The following is an 18583-nucleotide window of genomic DNA, read 5'->3' on the forward strand; positions in this document are numbered from 1 at the left end:
TTCCTGACGTATACCTGTTACTGACAACTTTATGGTTGGAAGTTTTTCTGCAAAGTAAATAGGAAAAACCTTTTGAAATTCAGTTTTGAAAGAACAGTTTTATGTTAATCATATCCTTGTATACTAGGAAATCTAGAGGCAGTATGTCCTGAAATGTACTTCATTCTTAGCCACCAGTCCTTTGTCCTGTAGCTGTAAGACTACTAGAGCCGTAAATTTATCAGACCTGGGACATTTAGAGACCGGTGTTTTTTGAGAGGATGGTCTCCAGAAGCAACAGCTAAGGTGGCCAGGCCACGCACTGGCTGTGCCTTCATCCCCTGGCCACAGAAATGTAGTCCCTTGTAATAATGATGCCTTTGAGAAGGTGACTCCTTTCCGAGTAGTAAGACCACATTTCAAGATTAATTCACAAATAGTAGTTCAATTTAGATTTTTGTGTTTCATGTGACATTCACAAGAAAAGAAAATTAGTCATAGTAAACTATTGTTTATCAATGAATTGATAATTAAGTCTTATATTTCCTCTGTCCATCCTTCTCTCTCTCCTCTCCCTCTGCTCCCTCTCTCTTCCTGAATGTTCACAGCTGTGGATATCTAATAACAGCCTCACCAAATTTTATGGATATGGAAACGGAAGGTCTGGGAGTATAAGGGATTTATGATTTGTGTAAAGAGCCCAGACTTTTGAAGTGGAAAGACTTATTTAAATCACAGAGTGGCCTCTCAAGAAAAAAATCACGCATTTATAGTGGTGGGCAAGAGGGAGACGAGGTTGATGTGGTCAAATGATTGAAGCATGTGGGCCATGATAGCCAAGGGTCTGGGTTACAAGAAGAAAACATTTTGTTTTCTGCTTGTTGAGAACAGATGTACATAGGGTTGACTCATATTTAAAAAGTCACTGGTGCGTGTTAATGGTGTACAAATTGTTAATTGCCTCTTATTCCATCCTACAGTCAGAAGGCGTAGAAAGTAACGGATGGTGAAAGAAAACAATGAATTTGTTCCTCATGGATATTCTAGTTTGCAGGGGCTCAAAACACGAGTTTTGTTTCATAGTTCATCACCCAACAATGATTTTAACTGACATCTGAGGGATATAGATGACAACATTCGTTCACGTTAAAAATAAAAGCTTGTTTGAAATGAATAAGCTGCAGGTTTCTTTTTTACATAAATAACACGGAGTCAAATCTATCTTTGTGTCTTTTCTGTTTGTTTTGGCCCACCTTAGTGTGATTGAAAGGAATCTCTTTAAGTTATTTCGTAAGCCTGTTTTAATTCTTTTATTGCAGCCTCAATAAATGAAAATATAAAGTTATAATCACGTCATGTAACGATATAGATGGTGGCCTGGCCTCTGGTGCGTTTTATTGAATGCAAACGATGAATGACCTAGCTTGCCGGGAGACCAGATGGTGCTGTTGGGCTGCCGTGGACCAGCAGCATCACTAACACCTGGGAACTTGTTAGCAAGGCAAGTTCTCGGACCCCACTCCCGACCTACTGAATTGGAAATGCTGAAGGTCGGCCACTAGCCATCAGGGTTTTGCAGGGACTCCAGTTCTTCTGAAACACGCTAAAGTTTGAGCACCACTGGTTTAGGTCAATGGGGGAAAACGTTGAACTTCACTACAGTAGGACCAGCCTTAATTGACTGACTTGATACTGTTGCAGGTAAACTAAACAGGATGGTAAGATGTGGACTGAGGAAGAGACTAGAATTCTCGGGGGCCTGACACACAAAGACCTCCTGGAGGGATGTGTTCGTTTCCTGGGGCTGCCATAACAAATTACCACAAACTCAGTGGCTTAAAACAACAGAAATTTATTCTCTCACAGTTCTGGAGGCCGGAAGTCTGAAATCACGGTGTCAGCAGGGGTGGTTCTTTCTGGAGACCCTGCGGGACAGTCTATTCCAGGGCCTCTCTCCTAGTTTCTGGTGGTTGCTCTCAATCCTTGGCGTCCCTTGGCTTGTAAATGTGTGACCCCAATCTCTTTCTTCATCTTCATGTAGTGTTTTCCTCTGTGTCTCTGTTTCTACATTTCTTCTCTTTTAAGGACTCTAGTCATATCAGATTAGGGGCCTACCCTGATCCAGTATGACTTTATCTTACTGGAATACACCTACAAATGCCCTGTTTCCAGATGAGGTCACATTTACAGGTTCCGGGGACTAGGACTTCAGTGCCTCTTTTTGGGGGGACACAATTCAACTTAGAACAAGGGGCAAAAATTGGGTGGTGGAAGTGACAAGTGGATAAGGGAAAAAGCTAGCTCCAGAAGGATGAAAGCATTATGATTCCATGCATATATGAAGTTTAAAAACATGCAGAATCATTAGAGTGACTGTAGATACATATGTTTGTAGTACGAGGCATACATAAGTGATGCATACATATGCAGCGTGCAGAAAGCTCCGTGTGAGAATGATAAAGTCCTTATTTAGGGCATTGGTTAGATCTCGTGTAGGGAGGGAGAATCCAGCTGGGGAGGGGTACCCAGTGGGTTTCAAGTTTATTCGTAATCTTATGTTTCTTAAGTGGAGTGATGGAGTGGATGGACGTAGTATTCTCCGTACCTTGGTGTAGGTCTGAAATATTTCCTAATAAAAAATAAAGGAGGAAAAGGAGAAAAGGAGCGTAATAGCTGCAGCTTGTTTAAGGAAAAAAGGAGTGAAGTTGTACCAGACCAGAGAAAGAGAAGACCAGGGATTTGAGTGTAGAAGGCCTAGTTCCCGCATTTAGTTGAGGCTGCGGGAGTGCTTGCTAGTTAGCAGCAATGCTTTTTTCTATTTTCTTGGGTAGCACATCTCAGACCCTAGAGTACATTAACGTTACTTATTTATGTGTGTAGCTCCCCCGCTCCCTAGAGTGCGAGCTGCCGAATGGTTGGGACCTTAAAGGGCTTTAGTTGTTTGTCTCTCCTAAAGCACCTAGCGCTGTGTTTTCTTCTCAGGAGGGGCCTGATAAAGGTCCGTTGAAATGAAGCTGGTGTAATGTAGCCACAACCCTTTTCTGTCACCAGTGTTGACATTTACAAATGTACTATCTTGTAGTAGCCCCCAGTATTTCTTATGATGAGAACGAAAAAAAGGCACAAGGACTTTTGTCACAGTAGTTTAATGAAAGATTCGTCCAAGTAGGAATTCATCCCTGGAGTGTCACTTGAAAGGCCCCTGGTTGGGTTTGGTTCATGCCATGCTTGCGGTGTTTATATGTGTGCGTGTATGTGTGTGTGTGTACATGTGTGCACGTTTCTGAATTACTGTACTTAATCTGTTAACTATAGTTAATGGTTAATACATGTTATATTAAAGGCCCTTATGCGGTCTTAAGAATCTTATGAGGTTCACCTTAGACAACAGACACCCACGGGTCTTTGTCCATACGCCTTTCTTTGTGCGCACTCAGAGTCCATGCCCCGGCTCCTAACCATACTCCAGGTACCTGGAGCCCTGAATTTGCTTCCCAGGGGGCCGCACGTCCCAAGCCCCAAGAGACCCACATGCTCCTCTTCACTGAGTCTGTGCTTCGTCGGGTTGAGTGGCACTGTCAGTGTTATACTCCCAGGACTGAGAGGGAACCAAATGGTGATGGCTGTATGCAGGGAACAAGGGACAAGGAGCCACATTCTCCACATATTTGCACGTGGAGCCTCTCATGGTGAGGGAGGAGCGTCAGGGTGCATGGAGAAGGGGGGCAGTCTGAGCTCTATGGCCTGGGATGTGGACCAGGGGCCTGAAGGTGGTAGGTCCGCTCTCGTCACATCACTGCAACAGAACTTTGAGGAGTCTAAGGATGGAAGCCAGACCAAGGGCTGATTCCCATAATCCCAACTTTCTGGAATTCACACTCTTATATAGTCTCCTGCCCTTGACTTGGCCAGGACCTGCGACCTCCTTCTCCACCAGGCCCAGCAGAGCGCAGTCCTGGACTCCAGGAATCCAAAAGTATGTCTTGAACCTCACCCAACCAACCATTCCAGACTTATCCCTGTTACTGAGAGATGTGTGTTTTTAAATTTTCTCGATAAACTAAATAAGAAAAATATATTACTAAAATACATTCAGTATTCTAAATCTGAACCTAGTCTCTCAGGTTGTTAAGAAGGTGAACTTTTCATGTTATTAGAGATGAGATATTTTATTCAACAGTTTATTAGTTGATTTAAACCTTTCAAATATTTTTATACGTGGCATGTAGGCCCCCAATTGAACTTCGCCCCAAAACCTTTAAATGTTACAAATGTTACAGGGGGTCCAGTTTGAATGTTTGGCCTATCACCCCTTCCCCTTACTCACGCCCTGTCACCATTTGTTACCAAAGCACAGAAACAGCGCTGCCCCTGGCTTTGGAAGTGGCCTCTGCAGCTGGATCCTGGAGCCCATCTTTTTATAGGAACTATGGACCTCGTCCCTGGGCAAGGCTGAAGAAAAACCACCAGCCTTCCTGCCCCTCTCCCCAGCGCTGACCGCAACCACCCTCTGTGCCACTCATCTCACTTTCTCCGCATGTATTGCGTGCACAAGTCCTCTTACTCAGGACCCCTTCTCCCTGGTGCACATGGCCTCCTAGAGGTTACCAGCCATCAGCTTGTGGAGGCACCCCTATGGAGCCCATTTAGGATCAGCACAATCCTTTTTTTTTACGAAGATTAGCCCTGAGCTAACATCTGCCACCAATCCTCCTCTCTTTCCCGAGGAAGACTGGCCCTGAGCTAACATCCGTGCCCATCTTCCTCTACTTTTTATGTGGGACGCCTACCACAGCATGGCTTGACAAGTGGTGCTCAGGTCCACACCCGGGATCGGAACTGGCAAACCTTGGGCCGCCGAAGTGGAACGTGTGAACTGAAGTGCTGTGCCACTGGGCTGGCCCCAGCACAATCTTTCTTAAGAACATTTTCCTGCTCTGACAATTCTCAGATCTGAACTGTCAATATCCTATTTGATTTCTCTTCCCTGTTACAAACAGACTGAGATTTGTTAGAGAATGGTTTCTCTTTTTGTAATTGTAGTTTTTCGTAGAGCAAAGACCAAAGAAGTCACAAAAAGAGCTGCAACACTGTCACAATGTGTCTCCTGGCATCCAGACCTCCTTCTCCATTAAAAAACAGGTTTATTCCTACTTTGAAAATATGGAGAGTGGGATGACCCCACCCCAGGCCACTGGTTCACATTCCAGGGCCCCGTATCCAGCCTCCTCGCATTCTCTGCTCACTCTGAGCTCCATTCCTCACCTCAGGAGACCTCACATGCATATACGAGGATATCAAAGCCCACTTGGCCCCTGTTCCCTCATACAGCAACCACCACTTTGTCGCCTCCCAGTCCTGGAGGTATAGTATTGGCAGTGCTACTCAACCCTCAGAAGCAGATCCAATGAAGAGGAGCATGTAGGCTTACCTTGGGGCCTGGGGCTACCCTGGCAGCAAATTCAGGGCCCCAGATACATGGAACATGGTTTGGGGTAGGCAGTGTGGGTTCTGAGTGTGCACATCTCCATGCTCCCACACACTGGGCCCTTAGCCATTTGCAGAGAGGTGAGGCTGGAAGAGGTTGAGAGTGGAGCCTCTAAAATGTGGGGCTCATGACAAGTCCCTCCAGCGTGGGTCTCAGAGCAGTACTATGATCAACAACTGGTTCAGCATAGGCACTGTGATAGCCAACCTCCAAGTGCATCCCAGTGATTCCTGCCTCCCAGTGTTCGTGTGCTAGCGTAGCGCCCTGCCTCATTTCAGGGAGATGACCTATGGGACAAAGCATTTGTCATGCAGCAATAGAAAACTAAAACAGATGTTGGCACCGAGAGTAGGGTGTTGTGGTAACATAAACAGGAGAGAGCTAAATAAAACCCTTTAAGATCCCAGTCATTTAGAAGCTCACATCCTAGGGGGTGGGGGAGGTAGACACATATGTAAATAATGTCAAAATACGTTAGGATATGCCATGTGCTTAGATAGAATATGAACGAAGGAGGCATTAATGAGACCTAGAGAACACCTAGGCAGCCTTACCTAAATGCAGAAAGGAGGTGTTCTATACTCAAACCCCTATCCTTTCTCCTCTGATCCTGTATTCTGGTCAACTACAACTTCATTTTTTTTCCCTAAATAGCTTCCATTTATTAGGCCCATTTTCTCATTTTATTTTTTTGTTACTTATTTTTTTTATCAGGAAATATTTCAGACCTACACCATGGTATGAAGAATACAATATTACATCCAAGTACCTACCATCCAACTTTAAGAAATACAAAATTAGAAATACAGGTGAAGCCCACTGTGTACTTGTAGTGGGTTGAATTGCGTTCTCCCGAAATTTATGCCCAAGTCCAAACTCCTGGTACCAGTAAATGTGACCTTGTTTGGAAGTCGGGTCTTTGCTGATGTAGTTAAATTAGGGATCTCTAGATGAAGTCATCCTGGATTTGGGGTGGGCTAGGAGAAAAGAGAATGAAAAGTGCTGACAAGAACAAGCCATCCCTGCCCCGAGGTTCACCTAGGCTGTTAGCTAAGGGTTCCTTCTTATAGTACTGGCTTGGGCTTAATGCAACAGAGCAGGTCACCATTATCCCTGCCTCCAGGCACCCACTCACCTGCACTTACCTAACCAAGGTCCAAAATGCTTGGAAACGGAGGCAAAACATTGCATTAAACACCATTTCATTGTTTCACTTCGATGCACAAGCATTCATTGAGCACCTGCTGATTCAATCCTAACCTTATCCCTAAGAATCTATTGCATCCTAACAATGGAACTAATCATCAAAAGAGAAAGCTCAGGTTCCCACTGAGTGGTTCTGTGGATGTTCACTATGAAAGTAATCCTCTGTAAACCATGAATGTGTCTCGCAGTGGTCCTTTGCATATTGCATCTTATTTTCACAACTGTGTATTGGAGAGAAGATTCCAAGAAGAGAGTGACACACTACAGAATGGGTACAAACAGGAAGGACCAAGTTTAGGAGATTAAGGAAATAGGAAACACCTGGAAAAGTCCACAGTTTTTGGTGTGCAGCAGGTCAAGGCCAGGTATAAATTAATAACAGAAGGGGCAAGCAAGTTTCTGAGAGCAAGGGGGATAGCAAGTTCTGTGATAGAAGTAAAGATGGGAAGAAGCAGTCAATTGTGATGAGCCTTGGTCAGCAAACACTTATCTAGCAAGAGAGAAAAGGGAAGGAGGAGGAGGCAAGTCAGCAAAGGTTGGAAAGAAGAGTTAAATCTAGGAATGTAACCTGCACACATTCAAATACTCCCCCTGGCAAAGGGAGTGAAGTAGGGGAGGAGGAGGGGATTGATGCTGCTGTCAGTGAATTTATGGCCAAGGGTGAGTGTGAGCTGGAGTCATGATCCAAATGTTACTTTGTTTAGTGTCAAGCCTGAGAGCCTCTATCTTGTCAGAAGTCTATCCAAGTGATTCCAATGATTAAAACTGAGTATGTAAAAAAAATTTATTGATGTGAAATTCACAAAACCTAAAGTTAACCACTTTAAAGTGTACAATTCAGTGGCATTTTGTACATTCACAATGTTGTGCAATCATCTCCTGTGTCTAGTTCCAAAACATTTTCATCACTTTCAAAGGTGACCTCATAGCCAGTAAACATTGACCATCTTCTCCCAGTCCCCACCAGTCACTAATGTGCTTTCTGTCTCTATGGATTTGCCTATTCTGGATAATTCACATCAATGGAAGCATACAATATGCAGCCTTTTGTGTCTAGCTTCTTTTGCTTAGCATAATGGTTTCTAGATTCATCCATATTGTGGCAGGTATTAGTACTCATTCCTTTTTATGGTTGACAATATTCCATTATATGGATATGTCACCAGCCATAACTCTAACCTATTTCGCTTGTCTTGTCTGACTTACTTCTCCTATCTTGTTGAAGAGTGCAGGTGTTCCATTCTCTAACATCTTTGGTTCAGCTATGTTTTGGGAAGAAAATCTAAACACCAATCGCCCTGCACTGCCCTGAACCAGTCTGGACCGCAAACACAGGAGTGACGTCCTCACAGATGGTGGAGAAGGTATAAAAGTAACATTTACCTAATTATAATGTTAAGATCACCACCCCAGGAGGAGCTAAAGCCTTATTAGCATAAGATGCAATGTATGTGAAGCCATGTTGTCAAACTGTGCATGTGCAAGCTTGTACACACCTCTATATGTGATGATGAAACCTCCATTTTTGAATATTCATTCTGACCCCAAGTAAAAGGCAACAACTTCCCTTGCTTGGGGAGCCACAGTTTTGTGAAATTATTCCCTGTGGTCTCCTTTTGTTTGCTGCCTGCTGCAAATAAAATTTGATTGCGTGACAACTACTTCTGGTGAAGGATTTGATTTCAACTCACCAAGGAGCAGACTCACTTTGGTCTGGTAACAGACATACCGGGTTCTGTCTATTTCTTCATCCATTATTGGATGTTTGGGTTGTTTCTACCTTTCGGCTACTGTGAATTGTGCTTCTATAAACATTCATGCATAACTATTTGATTCAATGCCTGTTTTTAGTTTCTTGAGTATGTAACTAGTGCTGTAATTACTGAGTCATATGAATCTAGATGTTTAACTTTTAGTGAAACAATTTTGCAAGGTGGCTGCACCACTTTGCATTCCCACCAGCAATGTATGAAGGTTTCAGTCTGTCCATATCCTTGGCAATATATGTTCTTGGCTGTCTTTTTTATTATAGCCAATCTATTGTGTGTGACGTGGTATCTCATTGTGCTTTTGATTGCACTTCCCCAGTGACTAACGATATTGACCATCTTTTCATGAGGGACATTCACTGTTAATACCATTTTTTCCTGTGGATGAGCCACACTTTCTTGTTTCTTTGCATGCCTATTCATTTTTTTAATGAAAACTGGACATTTTGAATATGATAATTTAGTAACTCTGGAAATTGGATATTTCTCCTTAGGATTTCTCATTGTTGCTTGCTGTATGTTGTAGTACTTGCTTGTTTCATGACATTTTTAAGCTAATTTTTTAAAGAGTTTGTCATGTGTAGTCTCTAAAGTCTCTGTTCCTTTAGCTTGTGGTCAGCCAGTGGTTTGGCCAAAATTTCCTTAAATTCCTGGAGTCCATAGAAAAAAAATACCCTTCTTGTCTTTGCAGATTGGCTCTGTGTTGGAGCACTTTCTCAGTGCTTAGCCAATGCATTTATCACCCTACCTTGGCCTTCACTTTATGCTTGTGCTGAGCCTAAAATCAGCCAGAAGTGAAAGCTGAGGGCCTTGTTAAGACTTGTCTGAACACCCCTCGTGCCTGGGCATGCATGTGGGTGTTTAGATTCCCCATTACATGTGAGGGCTTTTCAAAGCCCTTGTTCCCCCAAGTAACTCTCCACAGCTTTTCTTCCCAGGCTTCTGATGTGTTTATTATTTACTCAAACAGTAATCTTTTGCCCCAGGTACCAATAACTTGTTAATTTGCCATCTTTCCAGGAGCACCCCATGCTGAGCCATTTTTCTGCCCGAGAGAGTTTTGAGTTAGGCAAAACAAAGGCTAGTACCTTGGTCCTTCAGGGAACTCCCAGACAGATCAAAAAAGACAAACACAATTCCTGGGGAACAAGTTCCACTCTACAGCTTCTGGAACCAGGTACCCATGCAGGGAATACAGATTGCCATCTTTATGACTGCCATCACACTGGGGAGGGGAGTGGGGCAAGGCTAAATTAAAATGCCACAAAACTCTCAAACCATATTTGTACCCTTTCTCTGATCAGCATTCACTTGCTTACTGTAATTCTTTGGCTATATTCCAGAGTAATGACATAGTTGATTCTGACAGTTTCTGGTCATTTTCTTGGTATTTTTGTGGAAGACAGGCCCTTGGAGCTCCTTAGTGTCTCCCATTTTTGCTGAGCAAAGATGAGTACTTTGGCAAACATTATGGCTATGGCCCCTGAACACAAGCCACAGACTTCATCTGGTGCTTGACCTGACACAGTGATCTTTTGAAGCACTGGGGGCAAGCTGATGGCAATGGACTTCACTGATGCCTGAACACCCTACTTAATGGCAGCAATCAAAGTGAGCCTTTTAAATCTTAAGTCCCATTTGCAGAAGCAACTCTGTAGCAGCTTAGTGGATGGACACTGGGGCCAGACTGCATAGTTTTGCAGTCTGGCTCTTCCATGCCTTAGCTAAGTAGCCTTGGACAACTTTCCTGACCGCCCTTGCCTGGTAATCAGGCCCAAAACCAAGCCCGAAATAAAATGGGGCCCCAGGCAGATTTTCATGAATGGTCCCATAGAGCCTGCTTTCATAAGCTACTTCCCATATGATATTTACTCAGGAACTAATCTTGGGCCATGAGTTGTTTTTCAGAAATTCCATTTTTCCTCCTTGAGCAATTTCCACCTGGTTTGAGCCAGTGAGACCACAAGATGTCCACTGAGACTCAATCTGCGACTGCATAGGTGATTGGAGGATGCCCTGGGGGACTGAGAACTCCCCTGCCCATCATGTTAAGGACACCATCTTTGAACATGGCATGTATGACAGAACGTGAAAATCTTCTGTGCTTGCACAAAATGCCTCGGACTGTCCCCAACCTTCCCTCTCCTGCTCCTTTGCTCTAGAAAATCCCCACTCAACAGCCGGCTGGGGAGACAGATTTGAGCTTGGACTCCTGTCTTCCTGCTGGCTGACCTCACAATAAAGCCTTTTTGCTTCTACAAAAACCACTATCTTGTGTTTGGTTTACAGGGTGCATGGGGCAGTGAGCCTTGTTTGGTTACAGCCTCAGTTCACTCATGTGAACAGTGGAGATGGTAATGGCACCTACCTGCTAGGGGAATGTTGTAAGGATTAAACGCATTAACACCCATAATGTTTTCAACAGAGTCTGACACAGATAAAGTCTATTTGTGTGTTTGCTACTACTGTTGTGTCACTTCTTCACTTAAAACCCTGCAATGGTTTTGCATCTTTTTTCTCAAAGTAAAAGCCAAAATTCTTCCAATGGCCTTGTAAGGCCCTATACAACTTGGCCTCCTCATCAGCTCTTTGACTTCCTCTCATACTACCCTCCCTCTTGCTCACTCACCTCTTGTCAATCTGTGCTCCTTGATGTTCCTCGAATGTTCCACGCCTACTCCAGCCCAGGGGCCTTTGCACTGGCTCGTTCCTCTTCCTGGATCATTCTTCCCAAAGATATCCTCAAGTACAAACTGCCTCACCTCCTTCCTTGGACTTCTTTAGCAAGTTTACTCATCCTTTCTTCATACTAATGCTGCTTCTTGCTACATACTTATTCTGGTACCAAACATTTTATACTTGTTTGTATCTGTGTAATGTGTTGTAACATATGATAGGGAAAGAAGGCCCTCATTACACTCTAGTACATTAGTGCTTCATGTTGCCTTTACTACGACATGAAGAAAAAAATTCACCAGCACAGAAGCTTCATACCAGGCATGGCAGGATGTGTTGATATTCTCCAGCAAGTACTCTGTGATGGATAATCTCCTTTCAACGGAAATGGCGGCCACAATGTTGACATTGAGTTGGGCTTCCAGAATTCATTATTGATATTCTGATCCCAGGGTGATAGGGACTAAGTGGCAATATTTAATCAACAAAGATAAGGTGGGTAAAGTTACTGTAATAACGGCCAAAGCTGAAGCAGTGATGAGAATGCCTGTACCCACAGAGATAGTTTACAACCTTGTGAAATTTCAGTTGTACACTACTGTTAGTCATGTTGTAGGTACACCCCTTCACCCTTTGTGCCCTCCCCCCACCCCCCCTTTCCCCTGGTAACCACCGATCAGTTCTCTTTGTCTGTATGTTAACTTCCACCTATGAGTGGAGTCATACAGAGGTAGCCCACTTTTGGTCCAGAGGCATACACTCCTCCCCTTTTCCTATCCAGGCCCGATGTGTCATGCCTGCCTAGTGAGGGACTCAGGTGAGTGGGCTGACCTTCCTCAGGGAGCTCAGTGCCTCCAGCCCTGAAAGCCAGTTGCAATGGCACGGGCTGCCTCAAATGCTGGTGCTACTGCTTGGTCAGGTTAATGAGGCACAGGGGGAGACCCTAAAGAACAGAGAGAGTGTAATACAGCACAGAAAAAAGCCACAGTAAACTGACGTGGTGGCGTGTCAAATTTTGAGTCCCGACCACTTCGGGCTGTCCAGGACCAGTTAGCCAATTGATTGTCCTCCTGACTATAAGTGGACCCTAAATCCATTTCGTGATCATCACCAAAATCCTCCCCTTGCCTCATTACCACGGGCAGCGAGCGGGAGGGATGTGGGGGCAGATCAAGGGAAAAGACAGGACCACAAGGTGGTAGTAGCACCCAATGACCTTTATTTGGGGAAAGATTATCAGGTTTGCATGCAGGGAAAATCTCCTACAACAAGAGACCTTCCCGAGGCTACTGCGTGGCAGCCACCACTCAGAAGGAGGGGAAGGCAAGGGAATTCCCAGGGAAGAACAGGATCGGCATGGGGACTTACGTGTCTAGGCGATGCCACCGGGCAGCACGATGAGGAGTCTCTGGCTCAGAGAGTGCTGAAGAACAGCGGTGGCCTGGGGTCTCTTACAGCCACAGGGTTTCTCTGATCTATGGCTAGTGGATGTGAGCACAGGTTTGCACGGAACCCATAGCAGGCAAGCTCTAAATGGCCAATAATCTGCTTACTGGGGATATATTTAAAACAAGTTAATGTGTAAGCGTTTGACTTTGGTGCTGGTGGGCTTTTGAGCTGATGGGTTCCAGCCTGCTGTGTGGAAGTAATCAACACAGGGCCAACAAACAGAGGTCATCTTTGGGTCCTTTCATAACAACGTCCATATTGGAGAGTGAGTGTGTGAGCCTGTTCACGGATGAGTGTGTTAATAAGAGTATATTTATGTGACTAGGTAAAGGTTTGTGCATGCCCATGAGTATGAGTGAACAGGTGACCATGTGCATGGATATTAGCACGTTTGTGTGTGTGAGTGAATCTGTACATTCATTTGTGCAATATTTTAAAAGTATATTTGAATGAGTGAACTTGTATGAGCATGTATGCATGTGAGTGAATATGTGAGCTTCTTGGTGAGTGTGAGGATGTTTGTCTGTCAATAAATGAGTGAGCACATTCCTATTTGTGGGTGTGTTAATGTGCATGTGTAAGTGAACGTGAGTTCTGTGCATACAAGCATATGTGAATGTGACTGTGTGAGTGAATTTGTGAGCATGTTCAATGGAGTGAATGTGTGAGCAAGTTTTTGTGAGTGCAGGAGTGTGAGCATTTATGTGCAAGTGAATGTGACCATGTGCACGTATAAGTGGGAGAGTGAACATGGGAGCCCATTCAAGTATAAGTTTGTGTGTTTTAAGCGAATGTGACTGTTCACAACTATGAGTGAATCTGTGAGCATGTGCATGAATGTGAGCAAATCGATGTGTGAGTGAATGCGTAAGTGTGTTTGTTTATTTGAGCAGGTTAAAGTGTGAGTATATTTCTGTGAGTTAATGGGCAAGCATGAGCCTGTGAGTACATGTGAACATGTTTATGTGTGTGAGTAAATGTGTGAGCTTCATGGTGAGTGTGTGCATAATCATTTGCGAGAATATGTCAGTATGATGCTGTTTGTGAGTGTGTTAACATGTGAAAGTGAGGAAATGTATGAGTATATAACTGTAAGCAGATATGAGTGTGTGTGTGAGCGAATGTGTGAGCAAGATTGAATGCATGTATATGTTTGCACGAGAGAGTGAATGTGTAACTGCATTCACTCATGTGAGCTTGTTAATTTGTGAGTGTATTTTGGGGAGGAATATTTGAGAATGTGTGTGTGAGTTTCTGTGAGTGTATGTGTGTGAGTCAACGTGTGAGCTTTGTGATGAGTCGCAGCAAATCTGTCTTCAAGTGAGTGTGTGAGCATGCTGCTGTTTGTGAGCAGGTTAATAAGCACGAGTAAGTGAATGTAGGTGTATGCCTGTGAGCATATATGAGTGTCCATATGTGAGTTACTCTGTAAGCAGGTCCACGTGTGAGTCAACGTTGGAAGCATTTTTCTGTAAGTGAAGCTGTGAGTGTGATTGTTTATGAGTGTGGCTATGAATGTCAGGAAATTTGTGAGCACATTCGTGTGAGCCAGTAAATACATTTTAATGCTAGTGAAGTTTTGAGTATGTGTGTGTGTATGAGCATTTCTTGTGTTTCAGTGAATCTGTGTATGTCCATGTGATGAATATGCTTGTGAATGTGAGTGAAGAGTGACCATTTTTGTATATGTGAGCATGTTAATGTGTGTGTCCAAATGATTGTGTGTGAAGGAATTTGTGACCATGTTTGTGTGTGTGATTGAATGTGTGTGCATGTGAGTGTGTGAGCATCTTAAGGGTGAGTATTCCCATGCATGCGAGTAAACGTGTGAGCGACATACTGTGCATGAAGCGTAACTGGGTGTGCGACTGAATGCCTAAGCATGTTACCTGGAGTACATAACTGTGTTTGAATGAACGAATGAGTATGTGTATGTGTCAGTGCGAGTGTGTCTATGCAGGAGAGTAAATCTGTGAGCATGTTCATGTGAGTGATGGTGGAACTGTGTAGATGTCTGTGCATCCACATATGTGTGTAAGCACGCCTGTGTAGAGTGAACTGACCCTGCTTATGTGTGAGAGTGTTACAGTGAGTTTGTCTTTCTGTGTGCCTGTGTTTATGAGTGACTTTGTAAGTATGTGCATAAATGTTAGCATGTTCATCTGTGAGTGAACTTGTAACCATGTTCATTTGTGTGGGCCTGTTAATGTGTGGACATATTTCAGGGAGGGAATGCATGAGTGTATGTGTACATGACAACGCCTGTGTGTGGATTTTGATCTGTCCATGTGCTAATGAGTGTGCATGTGAGTTTGTGAGCAGGTTCATTGTGTGTATAAGTGAACATGTTCATGTCTGTGTGCAAGTATTTGTGTGAGTGTATACATGTGAGCACGTTCATGTGTTTGAATGAATGTATATCACATCTGTGTGTGTGGATATGTGCGTGTGAGTGAATGTGGGCTTTGTATTTGTGTTTTTGCGTATTTGTGTTTGAGCGCATGTGCAAAGATGTTTACGTCTGAGTAAATCCATGAGGATGTTGATATGTGGGCATATTATTAAAATGCAACTTTGAGTGACGATAGGAGCATGTGTGTGAGTGAATTATCGAATACAGAAACGTTTGTGTGGGGGGCATGGGAATTTGTGTGAGTGAATGTAAGCATGTTTGTGAGTGACTCAATGTGTGTTCATTTGTGTGGCAGTGATAGGGTGGGTGTGTCCAGGTGTGTTCATGGAAGTGAATGTGTGAGTGCATGTGAGTTTGTGTGTGATTGTGTGAGGGAATATGATCCTGTATGCACAGGAATGCGTGATCACGTTCATATGTGCATTGGGGCGTGGGCATGGGTTCGTGTGTGTGTGTGTTTATGAGCATATATCTGTGAATGTGTAAACCTGTTCATGTGTGTGATCCTGTTCATGTATGAGTGATTATGTGAGTGCATGTGAGCATGCTCCTGTTTTTGCATAAAGGTGAGCTCATGTGCAAGTGAATTTTTGAGCAAGTTCATCTGAGAGAAAGGTATTAATATGTTTGTGTGAGCATGTTAATGTCTGAGTGTGTCCATGAATGTCTGAGCGGGTTTGTGTGTGGGGGTGAATGTGTGTGAATGTACGTAAACATTTCCCTTTGTGTGAATAAATCTGTGAGGTTTTTGAGTGTATGATCGTGTTATAACGTGGATGTCTTCACTAAGCAAATGTGTCAACGTGGGTGCAGAGGTGAGTGAACATGTAACTATATATGCCAGTGTATTAAAATGTGTGTTAATGTGCACGCTGAGGTATGTGAGTGAATATGTGACCGGACTAGTGTATGCATTAATATATGAACATGTTCTTGTCAGTGAAAACGGTGTCTTAGTTGGAACAAATCGGGGAGAGTATCCTGTGACTGTATGTGAGTGTATCTATGTGTGTGAGTAAATGTGTGAGCATGTCTGTACATATGAGCACATCAATGTGAGCATGCTCGTGTGTGAGTGAATGTGGGAATGTGCTCACATGTGTGATCGGATGTATGAGTATGTGTGAGAGTGATTATGAGTCTGTTTGTGTGATTATGTTCATGTGCAAGTCAGAATACATATGTGCTTTTATGTGAGTGTCTTTGTGTGTGAGAAAATGGATCAACATGTTCTTGTGTGTGAGTGAATGTGTGAGCATACGACTGTATGTGAGCACGTTTGTGTGCAAGTGACTGTGTGTTTGTGAGTGTACGCCATTGTGTGAGCGTGGCAGCATGTGCTTGTGTGTGACCAAGTTACTGTGCATGCACACGTGAGTATGTTCACTTGTGTGAATACGTGAACTTTTTCACGTGTGAGCATATTCATCTGTGATTTCTGAGTGTATACGTGTGTGAGCACAACTGTTTCAGTGAATATACGAGTCTGTCCATGTGTGAGTGAATGTGAGTGTATGAGTGTGTGTGTGAATGGACCAGCATGGTTGTGCGTGAGAAATGTGTGAGGATGTACGTGTGTGAGTATGCTAATGTGAGAATGTAAGACGACATGCAAGTGTGTTCACGAGTGAATGTGTCAGCATGTGAGTGTGTTTGTGTGAGTGAATGTAGGAGAATGCTTGTGTGTGTTATCACTTTAATGTGCAAGTGCAACTGAATGCATAAGCAAGTGCTGGAGTGGGTTTCTTCTTCCTGGGGCTTTCGTCCAGGCCCCCATTTCCACTGGCAGGATTCAAATATGATCACGGATTTAAAAGTAGACAGTAAACTGTGCGGCACTGGGCAGAAATCAATTTTTATTCTCCATTGGCTCAGAGCAGCCGGTAACCAGCTCTACAGCAAGGCCACATTATCCTCTGTGTATTACATCACACTGCTGCTACGGAAACAGGCGCGACCCTCGTGATTCAGCCCGCTGGCTTCACTGCAGGCTGACTGCCCAGAAGCTGAGCTGCAGTGAGGGAAATGTGTTACTCCAAGCCCACTGCTTCTGACAGCAAAGTGCCATTGGGCGTAACTGACTGAATGACAACTGGGAAGTAAATGGGCCTCTGTGTTAGGGCACAGCCTAGACTCCAGCATCTGGGGCTATTGTGAACAAGTCCCAGCCAACTGCTATGTACTGACAGGGGTTTCTGTAAACAGTTCTTTATCACAGCCTCTCAGGCCCCTCACAAGCCTTTAGAGAATGGAAGCTGTGTTAGGCAGTTAACAAACCCCAGGGGGGCCTGGCAGCCAGGACCTCCCACTAATCCCAGGGTCATACTCTCACTCTAGGCCATTCAGTGCCACTCAGGCAATCCCATCCCTTTTGGTGGAATCCCGGGACCCCAAAGGGCCAGCACAGAGCCCTGTCCAAGGGCCCCCAGCTGACAGAGCAAGTGGGAACTGAGATGCAGTCCTCATTCCCCTCACCAAGCCATGTGCCCTTGCACAGAGTTGCAGCCTGGAGGAAGGGAAACTTTTTCTACTCTACCTGCCCAGAGGAGCCACCTTACGTGCTAGCGGCGATCAGTATGAAAACCTAGCTAAAATATCCCCACCTTTCTAAAGGGGTAATTGAAAGAGAAGTCTTACAGACTGCATGATTGTGTCCCCCAAATCCATATGCTGAAGGCCTAACCTCCAATGTGGTGGTATTGGAGGTGGGGCCTTTGGGAGGTAATTAGGCTTGGATGAGGTCATGAGGGTGGGCTGCCGATGAGGGGAATAGAGCCCTTATAGGAAGGGGAAGAGAAGCCAGAACTCTCTCTTCACCATTTGAGCACACAGCAAGAAGGCAGCTGTCTGCAAGTCAGGAAGAGAGCTCTCACCAGGAAATGAATTGGCCGGCACCTTGACTGTGGACTTCCCAGCCACCAGAAATATAGGAAATAAATGTCTGTCGTCGCCACCCAGTCTACGGTATTTGTTACCGTAGCCAGAACCAAGACCAGAAGCCTCCAGATAAGGTGCCTAGATCCCCTCTTTGGAGGGATGGCCGCAGCCCCAGTTCCCATCAGCGTCCTCCCTGATGAGCTCAGGAAGGCCAGAAAAGTGGTCGGGGTAACCACTTCCCTCCCGCCCTCTTTGAAACCTCACTGCTCCAACATCTCTCCCTCCCTAGTATCTATCACAGGTCCAGTGCTGAAAGAAAGAATGATAAAAATGTCTCATCCATTCCTTCACTCCACGATATGGGGTACCTATGGCATGCCAGGTGCTGGGCTGGGTGAAGCCTCAGGGAGCTGCTTTTCGCAACACTGTGGCTCCCGGTTCTCTTACCCAGGGGGCAGCAGCTTTGCTAGGTGTCGCTGCCTCCTCCCTCTCCTCCTCTTCTCACTGCCCCTTCCTTCCCACAGAAATAATAAAGCTCCCCTTTGAACCTGAACAGGACACAAGTCACTAGGCCTCTGCTTGTGCACTTGTGGGGGAGGAGGAAGGACGAGTAAAGCCCTGAAACTCTACTCCGGCTCAGACACAGAGAGACTTGATTCTGAGTCTGGTGGGAGGCCTCTCAGGGAGATCCACGGGGTCCCTGAACTCTGAAGCCCTTGGCCCATC

This window comes from Equus asinus, chromosome X (assembly GCF_041296235.1).
Source record: "Equus asinus isolate D_3611 breed Donkey chromosome X, EquAss-T2T_v2, whole genome shotgun sequence".
In the NCBI taxonomy this organism is placed as follows: domain Eukaryota; kingdom Metazoa; phylum Chordata; class Mammalia; order Perissodactyla; family Equidae; genus Equus; species Equus asinus.